Below are 23,332 nucleotides of genomic sequence, written 5' to 3' on the forward strand. Positions count from 1 at the left end.
GCGTCCCTTCGCGGGCTTCACAGGTAAACGCGTCCCTTCGCGGGCTTCACAGGTATCCGCGTCCCCTCGCGGGGCTCGCTGCGCTCGCCACGCTTCGGGCTCGCCACACTATTCTATTCTCAACTCCACGCTGACGTGGATAGTGGGGGTATGAAAAGGTCGGAGGACGCGTACCGCTGCGCTCGCCACGCTTCGGGTTCGCGTTGATCGTGGGGTGGCGTAAAATACTTTTGGGGGGACATTTCACTGTTCAGGGGTGTTTTGGGGGGTTTATGGCCCATTTAACATTGTTCCCTATGATGATTTGGGTAAATTGACCCATTTAACATTGTTTCCTATGGGAAATCGGGGGCATCGCGGCTAAATTGAGGCATTTAACATTGTTCCCTATGGGGAAATCGCGGGCATCGCGTCGTGACCATCGCACCCGATTTTTTAGTGCTTGCGATGGCCGCGATGCCCCCGATTTTTCCTCACGATGCCCACGATCATGATCGTTGTGGCCGTGCTAGGAAACAAGTACCGTTAAATAAAAACACACAATCACAGTAAAACACAGTAATACTCACCTATGTTGCCACGAAGCATCGGTCCCCTTGTCCAGTAGTATCCACTCGGGTACCTGTAGAGAAAAAACATACTCACCGGACGTCTTCAGGGCTTCTCTGGGACCCCTGCACCGCTGTTACCAAGCTCCGGTCTTCCGTTTACTTCTGGGGCTCCGCCCCCCCGACCGGGACTTAGGCCTGCCCACCAGCCAATCATGGTCCGGGATTTCCCGATGCCAGACCATGATTGGCTGGTGGGCGGGCCTAAGCCTTATAACTGACAGCATGCGCTCCAAACTACTCTTTTTCATATCATGTCATGGAATTCTTTTCAAAATCTAGTCATCCTACACTACACCTACAACGGTCCCCTCTGTGCACATTTCTGCTTCCATTATTCATTCACCTCTTCGTAACACTCATAAGCTTTTTACTCACTTCTCTACATCAGGGTTGCAGACTCTCCCGGAATGGCCGGGAGTCTCCCCAAAATCGGGACCCCCTCACGGCCCCCCGGAAGGGTGGGCAACCCTCCCGGATTCAGGGGGGACCCTCCTTGTGCCCCAGATCGCGTCATTTTAGCCCCGCCCCCTCCACGGAGATCCGTGAATTCGTCAGTTTGTCATCATGGGGGCGGGGCTTAGTGGCGTCACACTTAAGCCCTGCCCCTGAGCAGCTGCTGGAACTCTCCTCTCCCGGCTTCTCCCGGAGAGGAGAATTATAAAGTCGGCAACCCTGCTCTACATGCACTTTAACATCTAAAACTTGCCACTACACCAAATATTCACAAATCTCCGCTAACATGTATTTAGCTCTTCTGCTTCTATTAGCTGGTGATATATCAACAAATCCTGGCCCTAATCACCTGTCACACATTCAGCTGAGTCAAATCAATATAGAAATCTTGCCAACCTCATAAATATCACATGTATCCCATCGCCCTCCAAGTCACTTAAATGTGCTTTACTCAACCCACGCTCTGTTTGCCATAAATTAACATCAGTCCACAACCTCTTCATCTCTGGCATCTTCAATTTGCTGGCTAGTACAGAGACTTGGCTCACACAATCAGACACAGCCTCCCCTGCAGCACTATAACATGGCGGTTTCCACTTCACACACACCTGCAGGCCTAGTAACAGCAAAGGAGGTGGAGTAGGTATATTACTGTCCCAGTTGTGCACATACACAGTCCTACCACTGGTTCCTTAGCTCACATTCACATAATTTGAAGTTCACTCTATCAGGGTTTTCACCCCTTTCTCTATGCGTGTCGCAGCTATCTATCGCCCACCTGGGATTCCCAAACATCAATTTCTAGAAGATTTCTCTGCCTGGCTCCCACACTTCTTATCTTCTGACATCTCCACCATCATCATGGGCAATATTGCTATTGACAGGCCACTTTCTCCTCATGCCTCTAAACTCCTCTCTTTAACCTCCTCTCTCGGCCTCTCCCAATGGTCTGACTCCCCTACTCACAAGGAGGGCCACTGCCTTGATCTGGTATTCACTAGGCTATGCTTTGTTTCTGAATTCACTAACGCCTCATTCCCTCTCTCGGATCACAACCTTATCACCTTCTCAACCTCCTCCATTTCTCCATGCTCTATAATACCTAAATCATGCAAGCCTCTATCCCATAGAAATACAAATTCTATTGATTTTTAACAACTTTCTACATCTCTGCAACATCTGCTCTCACCCATTTCTATACTTGCCTGTCCTGAGACAGCTGTAACCCACCTGAACCAGACTCTACAAACTGCCCTTGATGAAGCTGCTCCAGCTACTCCTCACAATCCATGTATGCTTAGATGCCAACCGCGGCACTATAAATAAACAAGACACCTGCAAAAACTATCACATAGATTTGAGCGTCGGTGGCGTAAATCTCAAAATCAAGTAACTGGCACATTTAAGACTAAGCAAACTTATTTGCAATCTCTAATCTCTTCTCATGCCACTAACCCCAAGTGACTCTTTAATACATTTAAATCACTTCTTCACCCTCCTTCACTCTCCCCACCTGCTAATATCATGCGCAAGAGCTTGCTTCCTTCTTCAAGGAAAAGATTGCTAAAATCCAAGATGAAATGGCATGCTCCTCTTCAGCCAGTGACTTGCTTACTTCCCTTCCTGAGCCCTTTGCCACTCTCTCCTCATTTGACCCCACAAGTGAGGATGAAGTATCCACACTCTTCTCATCTCCTACTCCACTATCTCTCCTCTTACAAGTTAGTAAAGCTCTGTCTCCTCTCCTGTGCTTAGTCCAAGCTTAACTAAAATCTGTAACCTCTCTTTTTCTACTGGTATCTTTCCTTCTCTGTTCAAGCATGCACTTATTACTCCCATTCTAAAAAAACACAATTCTGATCCAAACTGTCTCTCTAACTACCGTTCTATCTCTCAGCTCCCATGCCTCTCCAAGCTACTTGACAGACTTGCCTACACTCGCCTCACACACTTTCTTCACTCCTACAACTTGCTGGACCCACTTCAGTCGGGCTTTCACTCTCAACACTCCACAGAGACAGCACTGACTAAAGTAGTCAATGATCTGGCCACTGCTAACTCTAAAGGCCATTTCTCACTTATTCTTCTAGATCTCTCAGCTGCCTTTGGCAATGGCGACCACTCTCTTCTCATACAAACACTACAATCCCTAGGTCTTCAGAACACAGCCCTTTCTTGGTTCTCTTCCTACATATCTAATCGCTCTTTCAGTGTTTGCTTCTCTGATTCTACCTCCTCCTCACTACCACTGTCTGTTGAAGTACCACAAGTCTCAGTCTTAGGTCCTCTTCTTTTCTCAATCTATACCTCCTCTCTTGTCAGCTCTTTTGGATTCCAGGATAATCTGTACACTGATGATACTCAAATTTATCTATCCTTCCTGGAATTGTCACCTTCAGTATTGCTCGGTGTCTCTGAATGTCTTTCTGCCATTTCATCTTGGATGTCATATCCATAGGCGAATCTAGAATTATGGTAATGGGTGGTCCCAGACAGAGGCGGGCTGGGCCGGGGGGCAGAGTGCCACATGCCCCCCAGGCCGGCATGACTATCTACTGGCTGGGCCGCTGTGTGCATCTTGCACACGCTGCCGCAGCCCAGCCATCACCGGCGCAGCCGCCGGCCACCAGCACAAGCTGTTCCTGGCCGCACGAATGTAAGGTGACGGCCTCTTAAAAAATGGCCGCCACCTTATAGGAGACAGACACTAGAGGTACTGCTATACCTCTAGTGTCTGTCAGAAAAGAACAGTGCGGCCAGCGCTACCCGGAAGTGCGGATTCGGGTAGCGCTGGCGCGCTATTTAAATCAGGCTTGCCTACAGTATGCTCCCGATTGCTGCAGAGACAGTGCAGGATGTCACTCTGAGCTGAGGCTCAGGCTGTGCATCGGGAGCTGGACTCTCTGGAGGAGCAGAGTGCTGACAGCCAGGGCTTGCCTCTGCTGCTTCCCGGAGGCTGGCCCCGCCCACCACAAACACTGAGCACGGCAGGAGGCTCAGGCTCCATTCATCAGGCCAGCCCTGCTCTCTGTCCCTGCTCCTATGCTGCCTCCCTCAGACCTTCTCCAGGAAGTCCCTGCTCCTCCCAGGAAGGAGCAACACAGACATGTGAGTGTGCACTGGGGAGAGGGAGGCTGTGTATAATGTGTGTGTATAATTTAATGCAGAGGGGGAGGGGAAGGGTGTATAATGTATCACAGTGTGTGTGGGGGGGTTGTATAATGTATCACAGTGTGTGTGTGTGTGTGTGGGGGGTGTATAATGCATCACAGTGTTTGGGGGGGGGGATGTATAATGCATCACAGTGTTTGGGGTGGGGAGGGTGTATGATGCTTCACAGTGTGGGGGGGGGGTGTATAATATATCAGTGTGTGGGGGGGGAGGGTGTATGATGCATCACAGTGTGGGGGGGGAGGGTGTATAATATATCAGTGTATGGGGGGGGGGGCAGGGGGCTGCATAATGTAATATAATGTTATGGTTATGTGGACAGGCTGTAATATAGGGGGCTGGTGTGCATAATGTATTGGCTGTAATATGGGGGATGTATGTAATATAATGGTACTGTATATGTTCTGCACGTTTTTTTTATTTTTTTAAGAGGCCTGTGATTGATTTTTATAAGTGAATGAGGTGTATGTATGTTTTTTTAAAGTGAAAGAGGTGTGTGGGATGTATTCAATGCTGTGGGCAAGCAGGGCTTCCTGCTCGCTGTCACCACTCACCCTGTCAGTTTTAAACTCACCCCCCTCATACGCCAATTCCCCCTCGCTCAGTTTTTTGAATGAGGGGGAATTGGCGTATGCGGCTGCAGAAGCAGCGAGACTCACGGCTATATACAGCGGGTTCACTGCATTAGCCGCGGGTCTCGCTGTTTGGGGGAATCCTCGCCGTCCTGTGACAGCGAGGATTCCCCCAGAACGTTGAATAGGGCAAGCGGCTGGCGAGGGGGGTTAAACAGGGATGATCGCTGGTTTTCTGCGATCCTCACTGTTTAACCCCCTCGCAGGCCGCATTGAATATTACCCTGTGTGTGTGCAGTGAAAGGTGTATGTGCATGTGTATTTTTAGTGAAACAGGTATGTGGTGTATTTAAGTGAGGGGTTTTGAGGGTTTTTAAGTGGTAGAATGATGTGTGTGTGTGTGTGCATGTACATGTTAACTGAAAGAGGTGTGCATGTGTCTGAGAGAAAAAGGTGCATGTGTTTGTGTTGAGTGGCAGTGGCGGATTTAGAGGGATCACCAATGAATGTACCCCTCTGTCGTTTAGGTGATTTTTAGTTTTACAGTTTTTAACAGCCGACCCACATACCACCTCTAACAGGAGCCAGACGACCCGCAAGCCACCTCTCACCGTAGCCAGACGACCCACAAGCCCCCTCTTGATTGGACACACATCGGGAGCTGTGACACATCAGTGGGACAGAGGTGTGTGTTTTTATTGAGTGACAGAGGTGTCTATGTGTGTGTATATAGATGCTGTATACATTGGTGAGGGGACAACATTTATCTTGCCTCCGGTCAAGGACCACTGATGGCGCATGCAAATGGTCGCCCTTTCTCCCTCACACTCTCTCCCTGTCTGTCTCTCTCACAAACTCTCTTTTCATTCCTCTCACACACATTCCCGCTCTCTCTCCCACCTCTGTCTCACACACTCCGCCCCTCTGTCTCTTAAGCTGTGTACACACGGGGCGATATTTCGCACATAGCGCTGGCAATATGGTCGCTGAGCGACCATATTGCCAGTGATTTCATGTGCTATGGGCGATAAATTGCCGGGAGCGCGCTCCCGTGGCCAGCCCTGCAATGGTCGCTTGTCGCAGGAGCATGCTCCTGCCACCAGCGCTTTCCCCGGCAGTCAGCTGTTTCCCCCAGTTTCTCCTTCTCATCAGCGATCATCTCTGGTCGCTGATGAAAAGGAGACATTGAGCAATCGACATTTCAGGCCCAAAGTTTTCTTCTGCTACTGTAGGGCACACCCCCTAGTGGCAATAGGTACGTCTATAGGCGGAGTTAGACACACCCCCTGGGAGGATCATGACTCACGCTCTCAGTGGAATGTAGCACTCCACTAGCAGCTAAAATCTCCCTGAAACTAGTTTTCAAAAGTAGGCAAGTATGATTTAAATGGATCCCCTTGGCGACGAGCATGTACCCTGGCTCTCCCCTGCAAAAAATTCCCATGGCAAGAATGAAACACCTGGCAAGAAGCATGTAACCCCTGGCAACAAGCGATATAGGTAAGCAGCATTTATATGGTATAATTATTTAGTTTAATGGGCATTACGGTATTGGCATTATGTTTTATGGGCATTAGGTTGCTGGCATTATGTGTAATGGGCATTACGGTGTTGGCATTATGTGTAATGGGCATTTCGGTGTGTGGCATTATATGTAATTGGCATTAAGGAGTGGCTATTATGTGTAATGGGCATTACGGTGATGGCTTTATGTGTAATGGGCATTACGGTGTTGGCATTATGTGTAATGGGCATTACGGTGTTGACATTATGTGTAATTGGCATTAAGGTGTGGCATTATATGTAATTGGCATTAAGATGTGGCATTATGTTTGATGGGCATTACGGTGTGTGGCATTATGTTTAATTGGCATTACGGTGATGGCTTTATGTGTAATGGGCATTACGGTGTTGGCTTTATGTGTAATGGGCATTACGGTGTTGGCATTATGTGTAATGGGCATTACGGTGTGTGGCATTATGTTTGGGCATTACGGTGTGGCATTATCTTTAATTGGCATTACGTCTGTGATGGCTTTATGTGTAATGGGCATTATGGTGTGTGGCATTATGTGTAATTAGCATTACAGTGATGGCTTTATGTGTAATGGGCATTACGGTGTGTGTGGCATTATGTGTAATGGGCATTACGGTGTGTGGCATTATGTATAATTAGCATTACAGTGATGGCTTTAGGTGTAATGGGCATCACAGTGTAAATTTTTGTAACGCGCATTAGGCGCGCACTTTCCCCGTTTCTGTTGTATGTGTGTGTGGGGGGAAGGATTGTTTAATCCTTGCTGCATACTAGACGGGAGAGGATAGGGTGGTGAAACGATGGCGATGGTGATGGGCCACTTGCTTGTGTTGCCCCCCAGGCTGAAAGTTGCCAGCCAGCCCCTGGTCCCAGATCTAGACATACTAGGAGGGGGACCTTTGCGCGGCTTAGCCGCGTGGCAAAAGGGGGTGAGGCCTCGTTGGAAGGAGGCGTGGCATCACAAAAAGGGGTGTGGTATTACACTTTAGACCAGGGGTCCTCAAACTACGGCCCGCGGGCCAGATGCGGCCCGCTGAGGACTTTTATGCGGCCCGTCTGGCTTGCTGCTGCCCAAGCGCTGGCGCGGCAATCACTCTCACTTTCTCACTTGCCGAGAGCCGGGAGGATGGACGGGCAGGCTGGCTGGCAAATGGACGGGCGGAGGCGTGGCCTGGGACGTCAGGGGAAGCAGCAGTGTCTGCTGGTCCGACCCGGCTCCCTGCTTAAGCTTATCCTATGCGTGTGACATCATCACATCACACGCTGCGGCTGAGAGGAGGGTAGCTGAATCCGGAGAGAGGAGCCGGATGAGGGAGGGAGCAGTGAAGTCGGGAGTGCATATTATCTTTCGGGTGAGAAGAGGCTGTGACTGGTTGAGGGTATGTGGAGATATTACATGGCAACACATCAATTACGCCAGCACCATGTGGCCATCCCCCCACATTTTGGCAAGGACTCCTATACAATGGCTGCACATCTCCCACATCATCATATATATATATATTTATATCAATATTTTTAAAATTATATATATATGTACACTGCGCAGCATGTACTGTACATCCCCCGCCCCTGTCTGTTGTGGTGGCTGCCGTTACTGTGTACAATTGTACACAGTAACGGCAGCCACCACAACAGACAGGGGCGGGGGATGTAAAGTGCATGCTGCGCAGTATATATATATACACACATTTTACATTTTTTTTTTTACTATAGTCCGGCCCTCCAACGGTCTGAGGGACAGTGAACTGGCCCCCGATTTAAAAAGTTTAAGGACCCCTGTTTTAGACCATACACAGTGATGCCCATTACATATTTTAGCAAACTCCGTAATACCCATTACACATAAAGCCACACGCCGTAATGCCAATTACACATAAGGCCACACACCATAATGCCCATTACACATTGTGCCACACATCAAGATGCCCATTACATACTATATAACAAAGCGTAATGCCCATTACATATTTGCCACATAAGTGCTGCTTACCTACGTGCTCATTGCGAGGGGGTTCTTGCTTGATGGTACCATAGTACCCATTACACATGATGCCGCACACCATTGTACCCATTACACATGATGCCGTGCACCATAGTACCCATTACACGTGATGCTGCACACATTGGGCCTTATTCTGATCGGTGCGGCCAAACGTGCGTACGTTCGCTATTAACGTACGCTAGCCGCACGCGGCCGTTGGGGTTAAGTCCACCCACAACTCAGCCGCATACGTACGGGCATAAACAACGTAGAAGGGGAGTGGCGTACAAATGAGCGTACGCCAACGTACACGGACGGGCCAGCCCTTACACTCCGACAACTGGCGTACAACTGAGCGTACGCCGCCGTTTACGGACGTCTCTCGTCCGTCTTCACACCGCCTTCTTGCGGAGATCTGAGCGTACGCCAGCTTGCACGGACGGGTCCCTATTGTTTTCAATGGAAAACTCAGCTTATGTCACCGCTCGTGAGAGTGAGCGTACGTCCGTGTACGCTGGCATACCCTTCACATATATGGACCTGCAAATCTTGCCTTTCAACTAGAATTCTGACAATTGATTAATTAATCTATTTGTTATTCAATTATTGTTTTCTATTAACTCAATTGTCTACCTTAATAAAGACCTAATAAAACAACATTTTAACCCTCGATACATGTATATTTGTTATGTTCTAATGTGGCATTTTAATCACTATGTGTCCCCATATTGCTGTTACTTTTAAATCAAGTTATGTTGGTGTTTCTGTATATGTACTAAATTATGTCCATAATTACTTTGTCCACAATGTGTAACATGTATACCTACCCTGATGTTATGTGTGATGTTTTAATCGAACAACATTAAACATTCATGCATTTTCACTATGTGTTATTTTACTCAAAAACACACACATTCACACATCAATCATTACCCCTCACCTCAAATTACAAATATAACTTACATTACACATCTGTATGTACCTACCCTTACAAGCCCTCTAACATATTTATTATTAAAAACACAGGCAATTAATAAGACAATAGAAACGTTTATTTAGAACAAAAATAATAAGGGGGGGGGGGATAAAAATAAATTAAATGCGGGCCTCCAGAAGGCCAAAAAGAATTTGTAAATACAGGAGGGTCAGGACGATCTCCCGCATGAGGGCTGCCACCTCCTCCTGCTGCTGTTCAGTGTCTGTAGTGAAGGGATAAAAAAAAAAATTAATATATAACATACACAAATGTTTGTTGTATTTGTACATAATAAAAAGTTCAGAGTTATGTGTGAAGGCCACATACATTTTTAAACTACATTGAAGATGGGTCTGCTGTAAACACAGTACTAAAAAATTATATGTTAACACACACATACTGTACATAGTAAATAACATTAATTCAATTACTCCTTCTTGGATGAATGTATGCTGTATCCCAATTGGTAGTTTGGTTTTGGGGGACTGTCCTCTAACCTCACAATTAGGCTGTGCTATTTAAGGGTTATGACATTGTTGTGGCTTAAGCACTCCTTACTATTTTAAATTTAGGACATTGCTGTACAAATTATAGGCCTACAGCTATGTTTGTAAAGCATGCATCCGCATGGCCTCACACACTATTAACAAAACAATCTCTACATTTATGTTGCACATCATGCTGGGAACTGGAGTTACCCAACACCTGGAGCCACATAACTACCACACCACTAATGTCGGATATCTCATTGGATGTACTGTTATGTCAATTATTCAAGGGGTGAGGCATGGCCACACTCAAAAAAAACACCAAGGGGACCCTTGTTCCTGGAGAAGGACAGGACACACCTCATGGTCGCCCTGCAGTGATATGTTGCAACTAATGTTGATGTTGGATACACATATGTGGTTGTTGTGATTGTTTATGTGTAGAAATGTGTAGGTAAACATTAGACACATTATTTACTTACGGCTACTTGAGCCATCCTGGTCGCCGCTGGTTGGCTGTGCGGTGGTTGGGGGGGTCAGGAGCAAGGGGGATGGGATGGGAATTTGGATAGAGGTAGTGGGTGTGAGTGGGGATTGGAGAGGTTTGGGGGTGGGTGGTGGAGAGGTGTAGGGGGGTTGGAAATGGGGTGGGGGTAGGGGTGTGGGTGGGGGTGGGGGTAGGGGTGTGGGTGGGGGTAGGGGAGGGGGTGGGGGTGGGGGAAGGGGATGGCGAAATTGGGTGGGCCCCAGCTTGACCCATTGTCTCCTCCTCTTCCTCCTCCTCTTCTTCCTCCTCCTCTTCCTCCTCCTCTTCTTCCTCCTCCTCCTCCTCCTCGTCTGGCTGCTCCAGGGCTGCCTGCTCCTGGGCTGCCTGGTCCCGGGCTGCCTGCTCCCGGGCTTCCATGCGTGCCCTTGCCCGTGCTGAAATGTTCATGTTGATGGCATAGAAATCGAAGATTGGGTTTCATAAAAAAGGGGGAAAGAAAAATTCACATTAGTCATGCTCATAACCTTCCAAATTCTCATTGCTGTTATATTTCAGACATTTATCATGCAAACTAATTGATATGCTACACCCAAAAACTGAGCAACTACTTAAACCCCCCCTATACACCCCCTATACACCCCCTATACACCCATATACACCCCCTATACACCCCATATACACCAATATACACCCCCTATACACCCCCTATACACCCCATATACACCCACATACTCAGGAACATATTTATAAAAAGTACAGAAAACATTTGCAAAAAACGCAGACATACTAGTAATAAAAACTTACATCGGGCAATATGGCGGCGAAGTGTGCAGAGCAAAACTGGCTGCCGCCGGCGCAGGTCAGACCAGCGCCGCTCAACTTGCCCCAGGCTTCTGCGGACGCCGGTCGTGGAGTATATTAGGCGGCGGGCAGCAGTATACGCCCGCCGCTTGTCCATATTGCTGACATATGGGCCCCTGGGCCCCAGGTGACGGTCCATGACCTCAACCAAGGCCAACAACTCCTGGGTCGAAAACGGCCTAGCCCTGGTTGAAGTCATAGTGCCAATGGCGCAGTTAATAATTGCAGGTACATATATCACTTTTGGTGCTTGCTGATTGGTCTAAAAAATTGTTTGTTTGGTATTAACTTTATTAATCCTTCTTACATTAACAAACTGGATGCGAATAGAAACTTACGCGGACCGTTCCGATATACACAGACCAAAACCAACAGCAAGCATTCAATGTATAGAGAGGAACTGTATATACAGTGTGCGAAAAATAATACACGCAACCGTCTACTTATAAATACGCTGCTTAAAGGGGGCACAATACACCGATTTCCATGGAGAGCCGTACTGTATATACAGTGTGCGGAAAATAATACACGCAACCGTCTACTTATAAATACGCTGCTTAAAGGGGCACAATGCAACATGTTGGTGTATGACAATTTCATACTCATTACATATGTAAGGAAAGCATTATAACGTGATGTTTTGAAATGTGACTCACAAAGCATACACGAACTCCAACAGATACCAGCTGACAACACTCATCATTGGAATGACAGGTGCACACATTTCACGCTGCAGAACACAATGCTCCACAACCTGTGTATGTGCATATACAGGTGATTGATCAGGTGCGTGGAGACCTGCGTAATTTAAGCGGCAATTATCGGCGGGAAATATCGGCGTAAATGAGCAAGTACATTGCGGGGAAAAATATACGCCCCCTTGTTCATGGCGGGAGATTAACATATAAATATTCAGTCAGATGCAGGCCACAATTGCTGCAAACATGTCTAGTTCAGACGATTCCGCAGCTGAGGACGCTCTCCAGAGAGCAAGAGCAGAATCCTTGCTTGAAAGGTTGAGGCAGAGGGAGCAGGAGAGGACAAGGAGGACCCAAGACCAAGCGGGCCCCTCAGTAACAGGCCCTGTTCAACCTCCACCAGCTCCACAAGGGCCAAGCAACCAGCCAGAACAAGAGGTTGCATCTCTCCAAACAGGTGTGACCCAGCAGGTGCATGGTGAGAGAACTGGGGCCACCAGAAAACAAGCTGCAACATCGAGGGTGAGGACTGAGCAGGATACCACCACCAGAAAGAGAAACCCTGCATTTGTAGAGGCCGAATTAAGAATTTTAGTGCCCAGAGCACGTGAATGGATAGAATTGCCAATCAGGAAGCCGGGTGCCAGTGCAAGGAGAAACCTTTGGGACAAGATAACAGAGGAAGTGAACCAGGTGTCACCAGTGGTCAGAGATTGGCAAGCGGTGAAGAAAAGGCAAGTGTGTTTGTCCCCCTGATAATGTCATATGTGTGTACATATGTTACATGTATGTTTTGAGAATAATAGAAAGGTGTGTTTGTAGATAGTGCTACACTTCAATGTCACATGTGAACACAACCATGTCTAATAACCCACATTGATATATGAAACATGCACCATTGGTGTGATGTGAGGTTATGGGCACAGTTCTGCTCATGTGAAGTATGTGAAGTATGTGATGGGACAAGAGAAAGTGTGTTTTGGAAAGAGTTGTTGTAAAGGTGCCCATACACGTTACAATTATTGTATACAATATTGTATACAATAATTGTAACGTGTATGGCCACCTTTACATGTTCCATATGATGCAACTGAAACAAGAATGAGCAAAATGTAGCTGGTGAGAAACTACACATCCCAGTATGCCATCCCATAGTTAAATGACTCCATAATAACCACACTGTCAAGCTATGGTGGAATGTGTAGTTTCACAACAGGTGGAGGTGCCTAATTTGGCCAGGGATGATGTCATTTCTGCATAGTGATCTATGTATGTGCATTTAGTGGCCTAATGAATGAGATGAGACACTGAAATGCCTCCTAATGGAGACATTAATGTGTGTGTGGGACACATATGGATAAAAAACATAAGATCACCCACACTAGGAAATGTAACGTAGTCATGATGTTCACTAGCACAGTGGTGCACATATCTCATGGGGATATTTGTATTTTTAAACTTGTAGGTGGACCGACTTCAAAAGTACACTGAAGAGGAAGATGACTGACCGGTACAACCACAGCATGTCCACCGGGAGAGGTCCTATGCCCGATACTTTGGAGTATACCCCCCTGGAGCAGGACGCCTTGGACGTCATTGATGTGGGCGAGGTCAGGGGGATCTCCAATATGGACAGTGAGCTCCCGGCGGAGGTCTTTGATGCTGCTTTTGATGGTAAGTCACAGTAATGCATTGTATTTTGAAAGAGATTTTTTAGTGCGTATGTGATGGTGACATTGTTTTCAATTATTATCCTAGCAGAAGCAGAAAGCCAGGATGTACCGGCAGCATCTTCCTCTGCAGAGCCACAGGTGGAGCAAGTGGTCCAGCCTCCACCAAGACGTCGCCCCCAGCCCCAGCCACAGGAGATATGGGATGAGAGCGTGTTGGTGATGCTGGAGAGGATCGAGCAGCAAGGGGTGGATGCTGCGATCCGTCAACAGCAGGTGGCGGAATTTCTGGCGGAGTGGAAGGCCACAAACAGGCTGCAGTGTGAGGCCTTGAACCGCATTAATGACACTCTGGCGGCTGGCATGCTAAGCATTGGCCAACACCTCAGCCGCCAGAATGAACTTCTTGCGGAGCAGCTGACCACCGCCAGGTCCCTAAGGGACAATCCCCCATCTGCTGGCCCACCCCAAGCTGCTCCCCAACCTTCCACCTCTGCTGACCCTCCTGTGTCCACTAGGGGAAGATGCCGCAAGCCAGCTGAGCCAAAGGCCCCTGTCCCCAAGGCCCCATCTAAAAGGGGGAAAAAAGGGCCCAAATAATGAGACCTGGTTCACTTCCTCTGTGGTTGGACCCCAAATGTTTAAATTGCACTGGACATCCACTTCCTGAGTTGGCCATCGATCCATTTTCGTGCCATGGGCATTAAAGTTCTTATTTTGACCTCTACAAATGCAGGATAAATTTTTGGTGGTGTGTATCCTGCTTAGTATTCACCCTGGTTGTTGCAGTACGTATTCTGGTGTCCCCATTTCTTTCACCATTGCATTTGCAGGGTAACACATGTTTGGAGATATGCAACCTCTTGTTCTGGCTGTTTTTTTTATTTTTGTGTCTATTTTATTTGTTTATTTGATTTCTGACATTAAAGTGTGAAATAAGCTGTGATGCTGAACAGCAAATAAATTTCTTTTACCAATTAAATCAAAATTGTTGTATGTGTAATTTCTTGTGTGAAACAAATACTAGATTTATGTGTACTTACTGACCAGGGTATTTTTGAACATTTGTTGAAGTGTGGTCGAAGTTTCCCATGTGTAACCCTCTCCATGGCCATTCCCATGTTCCTATCCAACTTTTCCCTGCTAATTAGTTTGTGTCAGCACATGTGCAGAGCAACTTAATAGGTGAGAAAGCAGTTTGTGTGCAGGTGAGGTAGCTCCTACAGTAGTAGGTAAAAGCAGGTCCAGAACAATGCTTTCCTCATGGAGTGGGTGAGGCAGACAAACAAGGGTGAAAAGGTAAATTTGTGTAGGAATGCATATGTGTCCTCCCTAAAAAAAGATGTGTGAATGGGCCAAACATGATAAAATTGCTTGTGAACAAACATGTATAAGTTTTTAAATATATATGATTTGACAGTATCATAAGCAGATGTAGGAATCCTTTGTTAGAGAGATGTGAGTGCAATAATGTTATTGGTGGCATCTTACATCCAGAGTGTAGTCAAATCCAATTCATAGCAGATGAGATAGTGGTACAGTTCTGTATTTTGGGTACTATACAAAGATTGTGTGCAAAATAGTGGTCATGGGCTTAAAACATTGCTGAAACATCCTTTGTAGGTGTTAGATGTGGTTTATGTTATTGTATCCTAAATACAAAACCTATGTTTGTATTAGAGTGAACACGTTGACACATGTCGACTTGTGTAGATTGAGTGTGCTACTGTGTAAAGTCTATGAAAGCACGTAGTGAATGTGTCTAACTGTTTAGCAAATAGCTACCTTAGCATATATAAGCAGGTCTTCAAAAGATTCTTACCTTAAATTAAACAAACCTTTAAATGTCGAGAAGTATAGAAAGATAAGCTTCCAATGTGTTTGAGTGCTGTGTGTGGCTTGCAGGTAGTGAAATCATGGTTTGGACTTAATAGACTGCAGCATTGCTTATTACATTCAGGTGTATGTGTTTGAGTAGGAATCAGCTTTAATTAGCAAACTCAGGCGCACGCTGGCATGCAGTATCTGTAGGGGTGGTTTGAGATGGCGGTTGGCGGCCGCCTGTTTTGTGTCCGAAATGAACGGTGCCTTAGTCGATCGTGCGGTAGTAGCACCGCTCATTTTTGGTGCACACCCCCGTGTACGCCCATATTTACGCCCATTTTCCCTCATTATTTCGGCCGCTCCCCTCTTCACGCCCCTATGCCGCACCCAATACCCGTACACTCGCGTACAGGTTTTTTCGCACGTAGAGACCCGTCCGTAAGCGTTGGTGAGTGGTCGCGCCTGCGCATTAGCGAATGTACGCATGCGCAGATCATAAAAAATCCCGGGACGTACGCGTACGGCCCGGCCGCTCCAACCAGAATAAGGCCCATTATGTCCCTAACACATGATGCTGCACACATAATGCCCCTTACACATGATGCTGCACACATAATGCCCCTTACACATGATGCTGCACACCGTAATGCCCCATACACATTAAGCCACACATGCGTAATGCCCCCACATACCGCCCCTGGAGCGTCCCTTAAGCAATGCCCTCAAAAGTGCCACTTACTGTAAATTTTTATATGAGCCTTTGCTGCTGCTGCAGGGAGAGATGGAGAGCGGTGCAGCTGCTTCTATGGGGAGAGGAGCAGAGCGCAGCGCACGCTCCCACTCCCCTCATGGTGTCCCCTCTAGCCGAGTGGACATTTGAAATATTGTGCGCGCTGTTGTTGTGCGTGACGTTGGGGGAGCACGCCGGGCACTGGCACCACATGATTAACCCCTTCCTGACACCGCATGTTTTTGCCTTCCTGACAGAGCCCTTTTTTTCAAATCTGACATGTATCACTTAAGTGGGGATAACTTTTTTTTGCTTTTACTTATCCCAGTGATTTTGAGATTGTTTTTTCGTGACACATTGTACTTCAAGTTAGTGGTAAATTTTCGTCGATACAGTCTGTGTTTTTTTGTGAAAAATACCAAAATGTCGGAAAAAAATGGAAAATTTCGCAATTTGCAAAATGTTAAATTTTCTGCTTGTGAGACAAATAATCATACCACTCAAAATAGTTAATAACTAACATAGACCATATGTCTACTTTATGTTGCCATCATTATTTCAACTTCCTTTTAATTTTTTTGGACACTAGGAGGCTTACAATATGAATAGCAAATTTTCAAATTTTCAAGAAAATTTCAAACACTGATTTTTTTAGGGACCAGTTCAGTTCTGATGTGACTTTGAGGGACTTGTATGTGAGACACCCCCATAAATGATGCCATTTCAAAAACTGCACCCCTCACAGTATTCAAAACAGCATTTTGGAAGTTTGTTAACCCTTTAGGTGTTTCACAGGAATTAAAACAAAGTGTAGGTGAAATGTCAAAATTTCATTTTTTTTGCAGATTTTCAATTTTAATACATTTTTCTAAGGAACACAGTACATTTTACTAGAGAAATGTGACTAAAAATTGATTCCCCCAATTCTTTTGTTTTCATAAATATCCTATATGTGGCCCTAGTGTGCACGTTGACCAAACCACAGGCTTCATAATAGAAGGAGCACCTACTTGATTTTGGAGCCTCCTTTTTATGAGATTATTTTTTAGGCACCATGTAGGTTTCTAGGCACCATAAGATGCTAAAAGTTAGGAACCCCCCCACAAGTGACCCCATTTTGCAAACTACACCCCTCAGGGAATTCATCTAGGGGTATAGTGTACATTTCAAACCCCCAGGGGTTTCACCAATTGTGGTACAACTGGGCAGTGAAAATTAAAAATTAATTTTTTTACACAAAAATGCAGTTCTGGCTCAAAATTTTTCATTTTCACAAGGAATGAAGGAGACAAAGCACCCCAAAATCTGTGCCCCAATTTCTCCCGAGTATGGCAATTCCTCACATGTGACCAAAAAATACCAGTTGGGTGCATGGCAGGACTCAGAAGGGAAGGAGTGATTTTTGGATTTTGCAGCTCAGATTCTGGTGGAATGTTGGTGGGTGCTATGTCGCATTAGCAAGACCCCCGAAGCACCAATACAGTGGAACCCCCCCACAAGTGACCCCATTTTGCAAACTACACCCCTCAGGGAATTCATCTAGGGGTATAGTGTACATTTCAAACCCCCAGGGTTTTCACCAATTTTGATACAACTGGGCAGTGAAAATGAAAAATTAAATTTTTTTACACAAAAATGCAGTTCTGGCTCCAAATTTGTCATTTTCACAAGGAATGAAGGAGACAAAGCACCACAAAATCTGTGCCCCAATTTCTCCCGAGTACGGCAATGCCTCACATGTGACCAAAAAATACCAGTTGGGTGCATGGCAGGACTCAGAAGGGAAGGAGTGATTTTTGGATTTTGCAGCTCAGATTCTGGTGGAATTTTGGTGGGTGCTATGTCGCATTAGCAAGACCCCCAAAGCACCAATACAGTGGAAGCCCCCCACAAGTGACCCCATTTTGCAAACTACATAGACGCGGTGACAGTTCAAAGCCATGACGTATATATACGTCAACGGTCGGGGAGTACCTCCCGACCATGACGTATATATACGTCATATGTCTGGAATATCTATCTGTCTATATATATATGTGTATATATATATATACATATATATATGTGTATATATATATACATATATATATATACATATATATATATACATATATATACATATATATACATATATACATATATATATACATACATATATATATATATATGTGTATATATATATATATGATTTCATTTTATACATTTTTTAAGAGTTTTACATGCGGGGGGGTTGGAGCTGGGGGGGAGCGCTGCGGCTGCTTCTAGCTGACAGGGAGCGAGGGAGGGAGAGCGGCTGCCGGAGGGAGAGCAGCTGCCAGGCGGGTGGGAGGGAGAGCGGCTGCCGGGCGGGTGGGAGGGAGAGCTGCGGATCGGTGGTGATCGGTGCCAGCACCGATCACCGCCGATCCCTGTGTTACCGAGCGGCTTAGCCGCCGGTAACACAGAAATAGCTGTGATTGGCTGTTCACATTTGAACAGCCAATCACAGCGATCGCCGACCGGTGGGGGCATCCCTGCCCCTCCCGGGCGGCGAGGGGGGATGTCTGCTGTCAGGGACAGCATACATCTCCAAACTGTCACCGCGTCTATAGACGCGGTGACAGTTAGAAGTCATGACGTACATTTATGCCATGTGTCGGGAAGTACTTCCCGACCATGACGTAAATGTACGTCAAATGTCGGGAAGGGGTTAAAGGGGGGGGCAGGCTGAGGTGAGAATTGGAGCGGAAGTTGCAGGGGTGACAGTCATTTGACAGCTGGGCAGAAAGCAGGGGGCTGCCCGGCTGTATTCAGAGCACTGCTGGTCACGGCTATTTGAAATAATACCCCTTTCACAACAGAAAATGCAGGGATTTACCCGGGAATATGGTCCCAGGATCATGCAGGGACATTCCTAGGCTGACCCCTTATACACCAGCCTAGTCCCTGCATTTTCTGGTGCGAGGGGGAGAGACAACCACTCCCCTCTCCATACCACCTTTAACCAACCAGCTATATCTTCGGAACCAACTGACCCATTTACATGAGACCAGTATCATATTGAAGAACTTTTGAGTTGGCTTCAAATGATTTTGGTCCCGTGAAACTGGGCTGTTTGGTTCCAGAGAAATCTGCCCTCAAAGAACATAAACAGTCATGGGTACTTATGTAATATCTGGGCTCCTGTTTTTCTTATGAGACCGCGTCCCCTCGCGGGGCTTACTGCGCTCGCCACGCTTCGGGCATGGTGGCTCGCTGCGCTCGCCACACTATATAAAATCAACTCCATGCGTAGTTGGATAGTAGGGGTATGAAAAAATGGGGTGCATTTAACATGGGAGCCCAGATAATACATAAGTACCCAGTCATGAAATTACATTTAAGAAATAAAAAAAAATGGTTTAACCTCAATATCCCTGGAACCAATTAACCCATATGGATCCAGCCTGGTATTAGATTGAAGGCCCAGTGATTTGGGTTTGACTGAGATCAACCTCGAGCATCAGTGATGCCGAAGGGGGAACTGGCAGCCGTTGAACTGGGTGGGGGTCGGAATTAGCGGGTCCCATGTTTTCCTATAGGGAAAACGTTCCAGCTTTGCCTGACAGTATCTCCGGTTCCCAGGGGGCTAGAGACACGGGGCTGGGCTCATTGGAAAGCCCCATCCCTCAGCTACAAAATTGGCTAATGGGTGGTCCTGTGCACCCCCGGACCACCCCCTAGATTCGCCTATGGTCATATCTCAACCTCAAACTCAACATTTCCAAAACAGAATTAATTATATTCCCACCAGCCAAGAGTAGTTGCCAACCTGATATCTCTATCACTATTGAGAACACTACAGCTAATCCTACTCCACAAGCTCGCTGCATAGGGGTCATTCTCGACTCCTGAACTGTCCTTCATTCCTCACATTAAATCTGTCTCTAAATCATGTTACATGCATCTAAAAAACATATCCAAAATTCATCCATACCTTAAACAAGACACTGCAAAAACTTTAATCCATGCACTCATTATATCACGCATTGATTATTGCAATAGCCTCCTTACCGGTCTTCCTAAGAAAAGAATCTCACCACTACAATCCATTTTGAATGCAGCAGTGAAGCTGGACGTTCATCGTCTGCTGATCTGCTCTGTCAGTCCCTCCATTGGTTGCCTGTATATTATCTCATTCAATATAAAATATGTCTACTTACATACAAAGCCATCACTCTGACTACACCAACTTATATCTCTTCACTTAACTCAAAATATATCCCAACCGCTCTGCACAAGATCTGCGTCTCTCATCCACACTCATTACTTGCTCCCACTTGTACTTGCAGGATTTTTGTCGGGCAGCCCCCCCCCCCTTATGGAATGCCCTTCCATGCACATTAAGACTCTCCTCTAGCCTCCAAACTTTCAAGCGTTCCCTGAAAACTCACCTCTTCAGCAAGCTTATCATATTCAGGACCCCACACAACCTCCAGTAGCATTCTTATCTAATTGCATCCCATCAGGACTGTCCTGTAATCTGGTGGGACTGCCATGCTATGGAACTATATCCTTATGTATCCCTCCTCTTATCCCTATAGATTGTATGCCTGCGAGGAGGGCCCTCCTACCTCCATGTTGGTTTGTATCTACCCAATTTGTTTAATCACTGTTTCCAATTGTAAAGCTCAACGGAATATGCTGCGCTATATAAGAAACTGTAAATAAATAAATACATTTTGCAGTATGCACTCTGCATATGTTGGAAGGATCACCCACAGTCTAGTTCTAGATTTTAATAGTGAAGGAGTCAATGTTGTACACCAGGAGGAGGATATTGATGTAGCTGGCGCTGAGGAGGAAGTTAAAGAGGAGGATGCTGATGTGGTTTGCTTAAATGAGGCACCAGGGGGAAACAGTTGTTGTCCATGGGATGAAAAAGCCCATCGCCATGCCTGGGCAGAGGACAAATAAATCCACCTCTTCGGTCTGAATTTTTTTTAATCCAAATCCGGGCAACAAATGTATTACCAAATGTATTGCCCACCTAGGGATATCCCCCCTTATACGCCACCTGAAGTGAGTCAGTGTTTAGTTCAGGAACTGTGGCTAGGACCGTCAGCAGTCCAGTGGCACCTAAATCCCTTGGTCCTCCTGTTATATCCAAGCACCTGAAAAAGCACACCAGCAACTCCCTCCTCAACAATTTCCTCCTGCATCCGGATAGAGGGGATTCCCGCAGGCCATGTCACCAGCATGACTGACTCCTCTTCTATCCTGGATTCCTCCGGAGGATCCTGCAGTGCTACACATACTACTGTCTCTGCTGCTGTTGCTGCTGGGAGTCAGTCATCATCACAGAGGGGAAGTCATAAGACCGCTACGTCTTTCACTAAGCAACTGACCATCCAACAGTCGTTTGCCATGATGACAAAGTATGACAGCCAGTCATCCTATGGCAAAGCGGATAACTGCGGCCTTGACAGCTATGTTGGTGTTAGATGTGCATCCGCTGTCCGCCAATAGTGGAGTGGGATTTAGACGGTTGATGGAGGTATTGTCCCCCCGGTACCAAATCCCGTCTAGATTCCACTTCACTAGGCAGGCGATACCCGGGATGTACAGAGACGTCAGAAAAAGTGTCCTCAGTTACCTGAAAAATGCGGCTGTACCCACTGTTTACTTAACCACAGACATGTGGACAAGTGGATCAGGGCAAACTAAGGACTATATGACTGTGACAGCCCTCTGGGTAGATGCATCGCTTTACGCAGCAACAGCATCTCCTGCACGCCAGCTCCTTCCAAGGTTGGCTACGCTGTGTATCACCGCTTTCAGTAAGAGGCACAACACCGACAACCTATTAGACTGAGGGAAATCATCTTCCCCAACTTAGACTCTCCCGGGGATATGTGGTGTCGGACAACGCCAGTAACATTGTGCAGGCATTACATATGGGCAATTTCCATTACGTGCCATATTTTGCCCACACAATAAATTTAGTGGTGCAGCATTTCATCAGAATTGACAGCAGTGTGCAGGAGCAACGTTTGCGGACACTTTCGCCATTCTGCCACTGCCTGCCGAAGGCTGGAGCGGCAGCAAAAACTCCTCAACCTGCCCTGCCATCAGCTTAAACAAGAGTTGGTGATGCACTGGAACTCCACCCTCTATATGCTGCAGAGGATGGAGGAGCAGCAAAAGGCCATTCAAGCCTACACGGCCACCTACGACATAGGCAGAGGAGTGGGGCTGCACCTGACTCAAGCGCAATGGAGGCTTATTTCTGTGTTGTGCAAGGTTCGCCAGCCATTTGAACTTGCCACACGTGAAGTCAGTTCCGACACTGCCAGCTTGAGTCAGGTGATTCCCCTGATCAGGCCGTTGCAGAAGCAGCATGAGAAAGAGCTAAAGTGTTGCGATTCCGCAAAGTATTTAGCTCTTGTGGATGAAGCCCTCCATACGCTTTGCCAGGATATGATGGTGGTCAGTCTGCTAAAGTCAGAGGAATACATTCTGGCCACTGTGCTCGATCCTTGGTGTAAAGCAGGCATGTCCAACGTTGGCCCTCCAGATGTTGTCAAACTACACATCCCAGCATGCTTTGTCACAGTTTTGCTATTAGAGAATGCTAAAACTATTGCAAAGCATGCTGGGATGTGTAGTTTCAAAACATCTGGAGGGCCAACGTTGGACATGCCTGGTGTAAAGCATATGTTGTGTCTCTGTTTCTGGCGGACACAAGTCTACAAAGGTGCAAAGACCTGCTGGTCAGGAGATTGTCATCTGAAGGGGACCGTGACATGGCCACAGATCCTCCTTCATTTTCTCCCACACCTGTGTCTGTGAGGAAACAGCTGCGATTTCCCACAAGACCCACTAGAGGGGATGCAGGGCAGGCAGGATGGAGTTTGGACATCTGGTCTGGACTAAAGGACCTGCCAATGATTGCTGAAATGTCTACTTTTGCTGCATTGAATGCTGTCAACATTGAAAAAATGGTCGAGGATTACTTTGGTGACAGCATCCAAGTAGACATGTTAGACAGTCCTTACCTGTACTGGCAGGAAAAAAAGGCAGTTTGGAAGCCCCTGTACAAACTGGCTCTATTTTACTTGTTGTCTCCCCTCCAGTGTGTTCTTCAAAAGAGTTTTTAGTGCAGCGGGGAACCTGGTCAGTGAGCGGTGAAGGAGGTTGCTTCCACGAAATAATCACAGAGCTGAGCAATCCCACTGCTGAGTCATTGATATTAAGCTGCACGAATCGCCCACTGCTCCTTGGCTGGTGGTAAACACGATCAAGCCAGAAA

General features: G+C 46.7%; 2 long non-coding RNA genes across 2 annotated transcripts in view; both read left to right on the forward strand.

The window, feature by feature from the left end:
* Positions 1-23,332, forward strand: part of LOC146009021 (uncharacterized) — a 148,675-nt gene that overhangs the window by 16,654 nt on the left and 108,689 nt on the right. The window lies entirely within an intron of this gene.
* Positions 3,772-5,492, forward strand: LOC146007223 (uncharacterized). Its single transcript, XR_014444289.1, has 2 exons — positions 3,772-4,172; positions 5,364-5,492. It is a non-coding gene; the product is annotated as an uncharacterized LOC146007223 (long non-coding RNA).

Source organism: Crinia signifera, chromosome 6 (assembly GCF_055691185.1).
Source record: "Crinia signifera chromosome 6, ASM5569118v1, whole genome shotgun sequence".
NCBI lineage: Eukaryota > Metazoa > Chordata > Amphibia > Anura > Myobatrachidae > Crinia > Crinia signifera.